This window comes from Ambystoma mexicanum, chromosome 5q (genome assembly GCF_040938575.1).
Source record: "Ambystoma mexicanum isolate Mex_15411 chromosome 5q, UKY_AmexF1_1, whole genome shotgun sequence".
NCBI lineage: Eukaryota > Metazoa > Chordata > Amphibia > Caudata > Ambystomatidae > Ambystoma > Ambystoma mexicanum.
In genome coordinates this window covers 1,318,432,246-1,318,444,407 of record NC_090933.1, presented here as the reverse complement: position 1 = coordinate 1,318,444,407, position 12,162 = coordinate 1,318,432,246, and the positions used below count along the sequence as shown (strand labels likewise).

The 12,162-nt window shown below is 45.8% G+C and overlaps 1 protein-coding gene across 1 annotated transcript in view; it reads left to right on the top strand.

The window, feature by feature from the left end:
• Positions 1 to 12,162, top strand: part of LOC138498495 (zinc finger protein 850-like) — a gene marked incomplete in the record, with an annotated part of 1,369,857 nt that overhangs the window by 28,262 nt on the left and 1,329,433 nt on the right.

The following is a 12,162-nucleotide window of genomic DNA, read 5'->3' as shown; positions in this document are numbered from 1 at the left end:
CAGCTCATATCCCAGCCTCATTCTGCATAGAAATGTCAATGTGAAGTGTGAAATACCTTTCTGCAGTACAGAAAGGCCAACTTTGAAAGATCCCAACATTATTTTTTGTTTGTTTAAAAGGTTTAGGATAACATAAAGTCCAACATCTCTATTTCTTTATTTACTATCGAATTTCATGCCTGTATAATATGTAAATCCTTTAAGAAGCAATATTCATTATCTTATTCTAAAAGTACTTCCTATCTTTAAGAGATTAAGAGAGTCTCATGCCACTTAATGGCTGTCCCGTGTGGTGACTGTGGGCTTGCAGGGTCCCATTCTGGTGCATGTATCTGCGATGACGGTTTATCCGCAACAGTACCCTGTGGGGTTCCACTCATCTGGGCGGCACCATCATCTCGGCACTGCGCATGCGCAGATGGCTGTGTTCGTCGTTCTGCACATGCACAGTTCTGAGTTCTACACGGTTGCTTCCGCTTGCCCTCCAAGCCTCGATTTCGCCCCTCAGCTCTATTTCAGGAACCAAGCCAGTTGGCTCAGCGAACGTGGTTCCTGGCTAGTCCGTTTGCTGCACCTTTACGCTCCTTGTGTTCCTTGTTTTGCCTTGCCCTGCTCGGCTCCTTTCTTTTGCCTTGCCCTGGATGTCTCTTGCCTTGCCCTGGATGTCTCCTGTCTTTTCCCTTGCCTTCCTGCGCCTCCCTATTGATTCCTAGCAAGCATTTTCCCCTGTTTACCCCTTTGCTCTGAGTACCTGCCTTGATCCTCTTATTCTGCCTGTTCCCCGTTTGTCCTGGGGATACCCTCTTGCCTGCCAGGGCAGTCTTATGTTTGGTTATATGCCTTTCTGACTGCGGTACCCACCTAGCCTGCCTCCTCCATCTGCCAGGTTACCTGTGGAGCCCTTTTTGGTTGTGCCCAACTGTGTAATGTCCTGGCCTTCTTACAGTGTTTCACAGACATCTTCTCCGATATTATTGGTTTAACCATCTGAGTCTATTGGGTGACATTTTTTTTTTTTGGTTTCCCTTCAACATCACGTATTACATGTCAAGCAAGTCCTGCAAAGATTGCCCCAGAACCATTTATTAGCCAAACCTGAGAAATGTCTTTTTCACCAGGAACGGATGGAATTCCTGGGATACATTATCAGCAATGTCGATATTCAAATGGTTCATAATAAGGTCCAAACCATTCAACAATGAAAGCTTTCCCAGTCGGCCTCAATACTGACCGCTCTGACCAGTATCAAGGTGCATTTTCTTTGGGGAGATGGAGCCCGGATGGATTTTGAATATTTTAAGGCTACATTCATGTCTGCACCATCTTATGCCATCCCAATGAAGTAGTACAGTTCATAGTGGAAACCAACGCTTCCAATGTTGCCTTCGAGGCAGTATTGCTGCAACCCATCCAGAAGACGCGAACTGTACATTCCCATTGCCTATTATTCATGAAAACGGAACTATTAGCTTTAAAATCTGCATTCGTGCAATGGTGTCATCATCTCCTTGGGGGTCAATTTATCATGGAGGTACGAACCGACCATAAGAACCTGCAGCATTTATGGTTCTTGCATTGCCGAAAGTCCAGACAAGCCTGTTGAGCCTTCATCTTTTCCCATTTTGACTTCAAAGTGATTTACAGCCCCTGTGAAAGGAATCAGAAAGCTGATGCCCTGTCACATTCCTTGGAGTCCGTACCAGTGATACAAGAGAACAAAACGCTGATTCTCTCCCCAAAACACTTCATGTGTCGGGTATAACCATACCTACAGACCTTCCTATGAGAAACAGCAACAGACCTATGGAATTCTGATCTTCTACAAATGTCTGACGTTACCGAAAGGAATGGATTGCTGTTCTTTCGGGGTTGGCTTTACATAACGACGACAGCTCTTCGTTCTGTGGTATAACACAGTTTCCATGATGCCAAGATGAGTGGACACCGTGGGGTGAAGGCCACAAAAGAGTTAATAGGCTGACAGTTTTGCAGGTCAGGATAGGCAGACCAAGTACGCGACTACATGAGTACTTGTCCGGTCTGTAACCAGAATAAGACCAGCCGCAAATGTCCATTTGGATTATTACAACCCACCGTAATTCCACCATTTCCCTGGCACAAAGTTGCCATGAATTACATCATTGAACTTCCTAAATCTGACGGCCACACTTGTATTAAGGTGGTGGTGGACCGCTTTACAAAGACCAAACACTTCATACCCCTGGTTTCCATTCCTACCGCAACCCAGACAGCATAGGTATTTTTACACAATGTCTATTGTCTGCATGGCTTACCCGAGAAGATGCTGTCTGACCGGAGCTCTTAGTTTCTTTCCAACTTCTGGATTCAATTGTGCAAACAACTAGGTATCCAGTGGGCATTAAGCTCCAGCTATCATCCCCAAACCAACGGGTAGACCGAGCGCACCAATCAGACCCCGGAGCAGTATCGGTGATGCTATGCAAATGCCACCCAAGACAATTGGTACCGTCAACTGGGTATGGCAGAAGTGGCATCCAATAATGCCATACATTCAACCACTAGCCTGAGTTTGCTCTACTTCTCCACTGGGCAAAATACGAAACTACATCCTCTATGGCCAGTAATGCCCAGTCCCATTGCGGCTGCGGACATTGTGGTGGCTCGGATTCAGGAGCAACATCTAAAGGCCAATGTGGCCTTGGCAGATGCACAGGATTGCATGAGCGTACAGGCAGAAAGGAGACGTACACCAGAGCCCTTGTTTCAGGTGGGAGACCAGGTTTGGCTTTCCACTAAGAATTTGCCAGTCAAGAATACCCCACTAAGCTGGCTCACAGCTTTTTCGGTCCTTTTAAGATCATCAAATGGGTGTCCTTAGTCGCTTTTCGCCTACTATTACCCACGTCCTGTCGGGTGCATCCGGTCTTTCATGTATCCCTTTTAAATCCATGTCAAATGATGCCCATGGCCGTTCCTGCAGGGTGTCCCGGAATTTCATGTAAAAGAGATCTGTGACTCGCAAATCCGGCGTGGAGTGCTTCAATATCTGGTTGATTGGAAGGGCTATCCTGCCATTGATCGCTCTTGGGAGCCTTGCTCCAATGTACATGCACCATGCCTGGTCAACACATTCTTCTGCAGGTACCCGGGGAAGTCCAGGGCTCCGGGCCTTCCTGGGAGGGGGCATAGTGTCATCCCACTTACCTGCCATCTTGTGTGGCAACTGGGGGCTTCGAGGGTCCCATCCTGGCACATGTATCCACAATGGGTTTTTTCTGCAACGGTACCCTGCAGTGTTCCACTCATTGGGGAGCTGCCATCATCTCTGCACTGCGTGTGCACTGACAGCTGTGTTCGTTGTTCCACGCATGCGCAGTACTGAGGGTTACACAGTTGCATCCGCTTGCCCTTCAAGTCTTGCTTTTGTCCTGCAGCACTATTTCAGGAACTGAACTGGTTGGCTCTGTGTGTCCCAAAGCGTTTCCTGGCTAGTCCGTTTACCGCACCTTTATGCTCCTTGTGTTCCTTGTTTTGCCTTGCCCTGCTTGGATCCTGCCTTTTGCCTTGCCCTGCTTGTCACCTGCCTTTATCTTGCCTTCATGCTCCCCCTTGATTCCTGGCCAACTTTCTCCCCTGATTCCCCTTTGCTCTAACTGCCTGCCTTGATCCTCTTATTCTGCCTTTTCCCTGTTTGTCATGGGGATCCCTCTTGCCTGCCAGCCAGTCTTTTGTCTGGTTATCTGTCTGCCTGGTGTACCCACCTAGCCTTCCTCCTCCATCTGTTGATGCACCTGTGGAGCCCTTATGGGTTGTGCCCATCGTTTTCCTCTGGCTCAACCCAAGTGACCATCTGCCTACTTGCATCATCGTATTCGCTGTGGCCTGCGCTGTCAGTGCCTGCACTGTTCCAATACCATGCAAATTAGGGAAGTGCTGTCCCATGATGTTGGGAATCAACTCAGCACTGACCCCTCTTCCTGAATTAGGGTAGGGTGTTGGGTTAGTTCTCTTATCTACATCAACTTCTCAAGTCCCCTGTTATCAGTCTGGCTTCAAGATCCAAGCAAGAGGCCCAGCGAGCATGTACGCAGCACCAGCGTGACGCTCAGTATAACAGAGAGCAACAAGGAATTGACGAGTCATTAATATATGAATAATTCTTGAATTAGCTTCAACTCACCATTGAGAACTTCCATAATTCCTCAATACTCCAGAATAACCTCCCTGTGATGTGCCTTATTATTATTATTATTATTATTATTTTTATTATAAAGTGCCTTAGATTTCAGGAAAGGCCAGGCATTTTCCACTTCTGGGGGGCACCGATAAGACTTTGGCAGGACACAGTGGTGCTTTTTTAGAAGCCAACAAAGCACATTAAAGCAATAAACTCAAATTACTTGGGCTGGGCTTGCTGGGCTTGCCTTACACCTGAGCTAGCCCAGTAGGGCTGTTCTGGCCTTCATTGGTATGTTATTGCCTTAAAAGGACTGAGCTTCCCTAATAGGACTGAGCAACCATTAAAAGGCTTGGGATTGCCGTGGTAGGGAATGAGCAATGGTGTTGCTTTGACAGAGATGGGCTTTCCTTGACAATGATGGGCTTGCTTTGATAGGGATAGGCTATCATTAATAAGACTGGGATTCTCTTCAGTCTGCTGGGCTTCCCATGGTACAGTTGTAGAGGTGGACCTGACTTGATAGGACTGGGCTTCCCTTGATGGGACTGGAATTTCCATAGCTGAGATGTAGGGATGGTCTTGCCTTAATATGGCTGGGATTGGATTTTTATGGATTGTCATGCCTTGATATGACTGGACTTGCTGTAATAGAGATTCCTCAATAAGGCAGTCCCACCTTGATAAGGCTAGGCTTTGCCTGGATAAGGCTAAGCTCACCTTAATAGGGCTCAGCTTGCCTTAATAGTGCTGGACGTGCCCTGATATGTCTGGACTTGCCTGGATAGGGCTAAGCTCACCTTAATAGGGCTCAGCTTCCCTTAATAGAGCTGAGCTTGCCATAATAAAGCTGGGCTCACTTTGCTGGGGCTGAGCTTGCCTTAATTGTGCTGAATATGCCCTGATATGACTGGACTTGCCTGGATAGGGCTTTGGTCACATAATAGGGCCCTGCTTGCCTTGATGGGGCTCAGCTTCCCTTAATAGAGCTGAGATTGGCTTAATAAAGCTGGGCTCACCTTGCTGGGGCTGAGCTTACCTTAATAGTGCTGAACGTGCCCCAGTATGGATGGACTTGCCTGGACAGGGCTACGGTCACCTAATAGGGCTCAGCTTGCCTTGATGGGGCTGGGCTTGCCTTGATATGCTGGATTCACTTTAATAAAGCTAGGCTCACCTTGCTGGGGCTGAGCTTGCCTTAATAGTGCTGAATGTGCCCTGATATGGCTGGACTTGCCTGGACAGGGCTATGGTCACATAATAGGGCTCACCTTGCCTTGATGGGGCTGGGCTTGTCTTGATATGGCTGGATTCCCTTTAATAAACCTGGGCTCACCTTGCTGGGAATGAGCTTGCTTTAATAGTGCTGAACGTGCCCCAGTATGGATGGACTTGCCTGGACAGGGCTACGGTCACCTAATAGGGCTCAGCTTGCCTTGATGGGGCTGGGCTTGCCTTGATATGCTGGATTCACTTTAATAAAGCTAGGCCACCTTGATGGGGCTGAGCTTGCCTTAATAGTGCTGAATGTGCCCTGATATGGCTGGACTTGCCTGGACAGGGCTACGGTCACCTAATAGGGCTCAGATTGCCTTGATGTCAAGCCCACTCCTGCATCTGTGCCATGGAATGCTCAGCCCTATCAAGGGAAGCACAGTCCTATCAAGGGACACACAGCCCTATCAATGCAAGCCCAGTCCTAATAAGACAAGCACAGCCCTAATAATAAAAACCCATCCTTATTAAGGAAAGGCCATTTCTATCAAGCAAGCCCATTCCTCAATCCCTACCAAGGCTTGCCCAACCCTTATAAAGCTAGCTCAGTCCTATTAAGGTAAGCTCCGAATAATCAAGAAAAGCCCATCCCTTTGAAAGCAAGCTCATCCCTATCAAGGCAAGCTCAGCCATATTAAGGGAAGATCAGCCCTATTACAGCAAGTCCAGCCATATCATGCCAAATCCATCACTGCCATGGAAAGCCCAGCCCTATTAATGCAAGACCATTCCTAATAAGGCAAGCACAGCCCTATTAATGAAAACCCGTCCTTATCAAGGAAAGGCCATTTCTATCAAGGCAAGCCTATTCCTGAATCCCTACTATGGCAAGCTCAACACTTGCAATGCTAGCTCAGTACTATTAAGGCAAGCTCCGAAGAGTTAAGCCAAGCCAAGACCTATGAAAGCAGGTTCTCCCTAGCAATGTGAGCCCAGGTTTATTAAAGTGAATCCTTGCCTTGATAGGGCTAAGCTTGTTGTGATATGACTTCACTCACTGTACTTGGGCAGAGTGTGTCTAAATTGGACAAGGCTTGTCTGAATAGGTCTGGACTTGCCCTGATATGGCTGGGCTTGCCTTGATAGTGCTGGGCTTACCCTGTTATCCACCCCCCCCCCAGCGCCAAAATCTGCCTCCCCTACTGCACATAAGATCTACAAGGCAATCAATATAGACAGTGCTGGTAAGAGCTGCCCAGAGATAACTAACATTTTTACCGTCAGAGAGAACCTTAACCCAACTGACTCATGGGAATGTAGTTTTTGACCCATTTTTGCATGGGCACCCTGTCTTTAGGCCGCTTTGCAGCCCTTTTTCCTTACATTACCCACTCCTCTAGGGCCATTCCCTGGACCTGGCTTACCCAGATGGGAACAATGACATAGGCCCTCATTACAACTCAGGCGGTAAGGGGTTTACGGCGCCGTAAACAGCGCCGACCCTTACCGCCTGAGTACGAGGTCCCTTAGCGCCATGGCGGACTTAACACCTGCTTTTAGCAGGTGTTAAAATCCATGGCGCTAAGGGACCATGGAGTTAATTAAGCCACCGTAATTTATGGTGGCGTAATTAACGCCTTCCCCACTCCCATTATGCCCTATGGGGCAAAAATGGGAATGGGGAAGGGTAAATGGGGATTGGGGACTTACCGCCCCGCCAAGGTCGGAATGGGGCGGTAAGTCCGCCAACCACCATGGAGTAAACGTAGTTTACGCCATGGTGGTAAAGTCACGGCCCAGGCGGTAACTTACCGCCTGGGTCGTAATGAGGCCCATAGTCTTACCAGATGGTCTGCATGCATTGCCTCCACAGGTTCCCAAGAATTGTCCTCTGGACCACAATCCACCCAGGAAATCAGATACCAAAGCATTTTCCATGCCACTTGGAGTCCAGAATGTGCTGAACTTCAAATTCCTCCTGACCATCGTTCATCACCCCCAGAGCCTTTCTTGTCACCACACCAGGTGCTGGTGGTTTAACCAAAGAAACATGAAACACTGGATGACTCCTCATATGAGAAGGCAAACTCAATTGCACCACTGTATCTGAAACACACTGAACAATGGGATACGGTCCGGGATATGGTCCGATGAAGCAGGCAAACTTTACGAGACCCAAACAACTTAATGTGCTGAGAGGACAACCATACTCAATCTCCCACCACATACTTAGGACTAGATCATCTTTTCCAATCTTCTTACCTCTTATAGACCACCTTGGCCTTGTCCAGATTTTGGCATGCCTTCTCTTGTATTTCAAGAAGCTCCCGTGTGCGTTCAACTGCCAGGATCTTATTAAACCTTGGAACCCTCTTTGGTAACATTTGACAATCTTGGCCATGCAGACAGAAATAAGGGGACATTCCCAATGAATCATGTTTGGCATTTTTATAACAGAACTCTGCCAGCCAAAGAGACCAAACCAACAAAGATTTGCTCTCGGCTAGAAAACACCTCAGATATTGCTCCATGGTCTGATTTACTCTTTCAGTTTGACCATCCGTCTGGGGATGGTAACTAGTGGATAATGTGCAGGAGATTCCGAGCAACTTACAGAAAGCACACCCTAAACAAGCAGTGAATTGTGACCCCCGGTCGGATACTATTGTTCTTGGCAATCCATGCAATCTCGCTATATGCTGCAAGAATAAGTCCAACAGGGTACCAGCACTTGGAATACCATCACACGGTATGAAATTAGCTTGTTTCGTCAAATAGTCCACTACCACCAAGATTGTATCGCAATCTCCATCTCGGGGCAGCTCAGTAACAAAGTCCATGGATACACACCCACAAGGTTCTGTGGCAGTGGCCAATGGCTGCAGCAACCCAGCTTTCTTCAAATGATCTGCCTTAGACTGTATACAAGTCTCACAACCTGCGACATATACCTGTACCTGGGAGGCCCACCCCTCCCACCAAAAATACTGTTGCACCATTTCTTAAGTTTTCTTGATGCCCACTTGACCAGCCATGGGGGAATTATGGCATCAAAACAAGGCCTTTTTCCTCAATGACTCAGTGGGGATAAACAACTTACCCTCTTGATGATGTAGACCCTTTCGTATGACTCTGGCCTTGCCCCTCTTCACCCACTCTGTCCACCCATTCTTTGAAAGGTTATGACATATCTCCAAGGACCTCCTGAGTCACTGCACCCACAATCTTCTCCACTGGAATGATACTTTGTTCCACTTGACACTGCCCTCCCAGATTTTCCTGCCTGGACAATGCATATGCCTTTCGGTTGCTCCTACCCAGCCTGTATGTGACCACAAAGTCAAATTCCTCAAAGAATTGGGCCCAACATAATTGCTGAGAACTCAAGGTCCTTGCCGATCTTAAATACTGGAAATTCTTGTGAACAGTGATAACTAGTACTGGACGCCGGGCTCCCATTAAGTAATGACGTAATTCCAAAAAAAGCTTTCTTGATTGCCAGAAGTTCCTTATACATAATGGCATACTTCTGTTCACAAGCTGTCCTTTTGTGAGAGAAATAGGCCACTGGATTTAAAATGCCCTCCACATCTGCCTGTGACAGGATTACCACTATGGCCATAGTGGAGGCATCAGTCTCCACCTGAAACTGTTTCTGAGATTAGGGTGACATTGAATCGGGGCCTTTGTGAATGCTGCCTTTAACCTTACAAATTGTTTCTCAGCCTCCTGATCCCAATGGAACTTGGTAGCCGTGGGATATATTGACCCACTCAACACTATTTCCCCACATCACCAAGCTGCATTTGTGCAGAAACAGCAATATGGCTGCGCTGGCTCCTGTGAGTGCCATGGCCTCAAAACTGAGCTTTGTAGCAACAACAAGAAAAAGATGGCTGCACCCTCCTGACAAGCATACATCGGGCAGGATGGAACCAGGCGACACACTGAGGGAGCGTGCCAATGCGTTCGGACATATACAAAAGGAATCAAGTGAAATAGCAGAGTTGCTTTGCTGCAAAGCCCAAAACCCTTTTAAAAAGGAAACTTGTTCACCTTTAAAAAAATGCTGCTGTGACGCTATTTCCATCTGTCCTTCCTTAAACCACTGTGATTAATAAGACCCAGCCATGCCCAGTATATCTCCTTGTGCTTCAGCAAAACCAGGCATGATTTCTCAATGACATGCCCTGTCAAACCAACTCTGAGGAAAATCCACAAGGAACCACATTTTTACCCGCACGGGAAAACACGTTCATTTTCTTCACAAAGTATCAAAGATCAGTAGTTCAAGGGAAGTTCATCTATCTGGGCCATGTCAATTTCAATACATCTGTGCTTCAACCAAAACCCCTGCACTCAGGAAAATAACTATGGCTGCAGGACAGAGTTGGAATCTGATGGAGATGCAAAATCGAATTTAAAAAGAATTGCCAGTTTGCACCACGTGTAAATAAAATGGGCTTTGCAAGACTAAAGGAGAAAAATGCCTGTGTTTAAACAGTAAACTGTTGAATGAAAGCCTGCCATTTTCTAGCAATGTGAAGGGGTTTGTTGCTGGTGAGAAGACACTCATGGGTTATTTTATTCAACAGACTTGTTTTAATTCTGGACCTAATATAAGAAAATAAAGGTTTTAAGCTATATTGGCTGGATTTTGAAAGTTGAAAAACAGGTTTCTGCTTGGGGGGTTGCTACCAACAGGTGGGCCTCTCTCAGTGTATTCTAATACCCCAATCAATAATTATTAGGTTGGACAGAATCTAGTCTAGGGGAGCCCACTGACAATGGAATTTCAAGGACAAGGATATGTGAAAAGAAAGTCGTACGTCGTTGTGATTTCTACAGGAGGTTTCAGAGGAGATCTCCATTATGACCCTGCAACTTAGGGGGGTAGCTTGGAAGCTATGACCAAATATGGGGAACAAAGGACTGCCATTTGTTTCCAAGGACTATTTTACAAATAATCTTTAAAGACATTTATCTCTGCAGCAAGACTTTGCAAAAATGTAAAAATCTTGCAGTTTAAAAGTGATTTTGTGTTTTATAATTTGAGACATTGTAGAAGTCACTGACACCTTGGGAATAGAAATGGAAAAGTATTGGGGTTATAAGAAAAGCATCCATGTTGCAAAGGCAAATTTTTATACTTACGTCCTTTATGATAAACCACACGTGTATAAAGTTATGGAATTTTAGGCCAAATCTTTCATACTCAAAATTACCAAAATGTATCAGAGGGGCGATACAATGTCTCACAGAGTTCAGAGTTGGAGTGGAATGGTCTGCATAAAATATGTAACCTGCTCCTGTAATTGGGTAATATGCTACAACTGTACAAATGGGTAAATTCTGTTATGACTGATTTTTGGCAAAAAGGTCTGCGGGAAGTCTTTTCATCTCATAAAAGTACAACCCCTAAACTGAGTCACATCCTAGGGGAGGCAGCCAACACTGATTGCCCAATCCAGTGGGTAGAGGCATATTTAGCAGACCCTGCCCAGCCATATACCTTGATGATGTCACTATGCATCATACATAAGGGTCCCTGACAAGACTCTGGACACTGACTCTTCCTGAAGTTCCTGTGCTGAGTTCCTGTTTCATTCATCATCCAGATTCCAGACCCAACTACAAGGCCAAAGAATTGCTGACCCTACCCCAGGGCCCACTGCAAAACCCAAGCAGTGCTGATCCTACTCCCATCAAGGCCTCCATTCTGAAAACCCATTAATCTCCCGTTAAAAGGGGGAAAGCTGTGTTACCTTTTGCATCCTGAACCAGACTGGCTTGCTGTCCACTAACTGCATGCCTGTTGCAATCCTGCCATCCAGCTGACCTTTAGTATCCAGTGACCAGAATTGCCATTCCCTGCTGTTTGCTGCCGTATAGTGACAAGACTCTATTGACGGTCCAAAAATCCCAAAACTAAAAGTGGACTGGTAGTATAAATCACCACCCCATAGAAATCCATAGTATACCTTGCTTCAAGGTTTTTAACACACATTAATCATTTATTTGTCCATTTCCGAGTTTCATTTCATAACATTGCAAGGGGTTTAAAATCTGTTTTCTCTCTTATTTGGGGAGGGAAGGTCAGATTTGGATTCTGTTTACTGTTTCTGATTCCTGATTACCTGTTGCTTCTTTTTATCAACTCAGAATTGATTATTTGTGGGTTGAGGGAACATTGCAGGGGGACATCCTAATTTAGGTGCTATCTTTCCTAACTCAAAAAGTGCTCTCATTCCGCTGTGCTGTGTATATGTTCCACTAGAAAGTTAAACCCAGTGCATTGCTCACATTCTCATTGTAGTTTTCACCCCATTGGTTATTGCTGCCCCATATTAAAAAGTGTATGATTTCTTTTGAATTGTAACAACCAGCCTGATTCATGGTTCATTGTGACCCGGGTATTTGAACAGGAAGTGTGATATGAGTGGTGTACCATCTCAAATTTGAATCTGCATAAAATAAGAAGAAAAGTATCTCAATTGTGCGCTACATACTAGGCCGAGACCAAGGTATGTGTCGCTTCATTAAAATCCTTAACATAACCTTTTTTAACAATTTCGGTAATGGGTGTAAAGATGGCAGACAAATTCTTTATAAAACTTCGATCGAAATTTGCAAATCCCAGAAATGATTAAATTTCCTTCACACACTAGGGAAACGGCCATTTGGTGAATGCTTGTACTTTTTTGTCATTGATAACTACTCCTGCTGGTGTCAAAATGAAACCCACAAAATCTACTCGGGTGACATGAAATTATAATGTTTCAAACTTT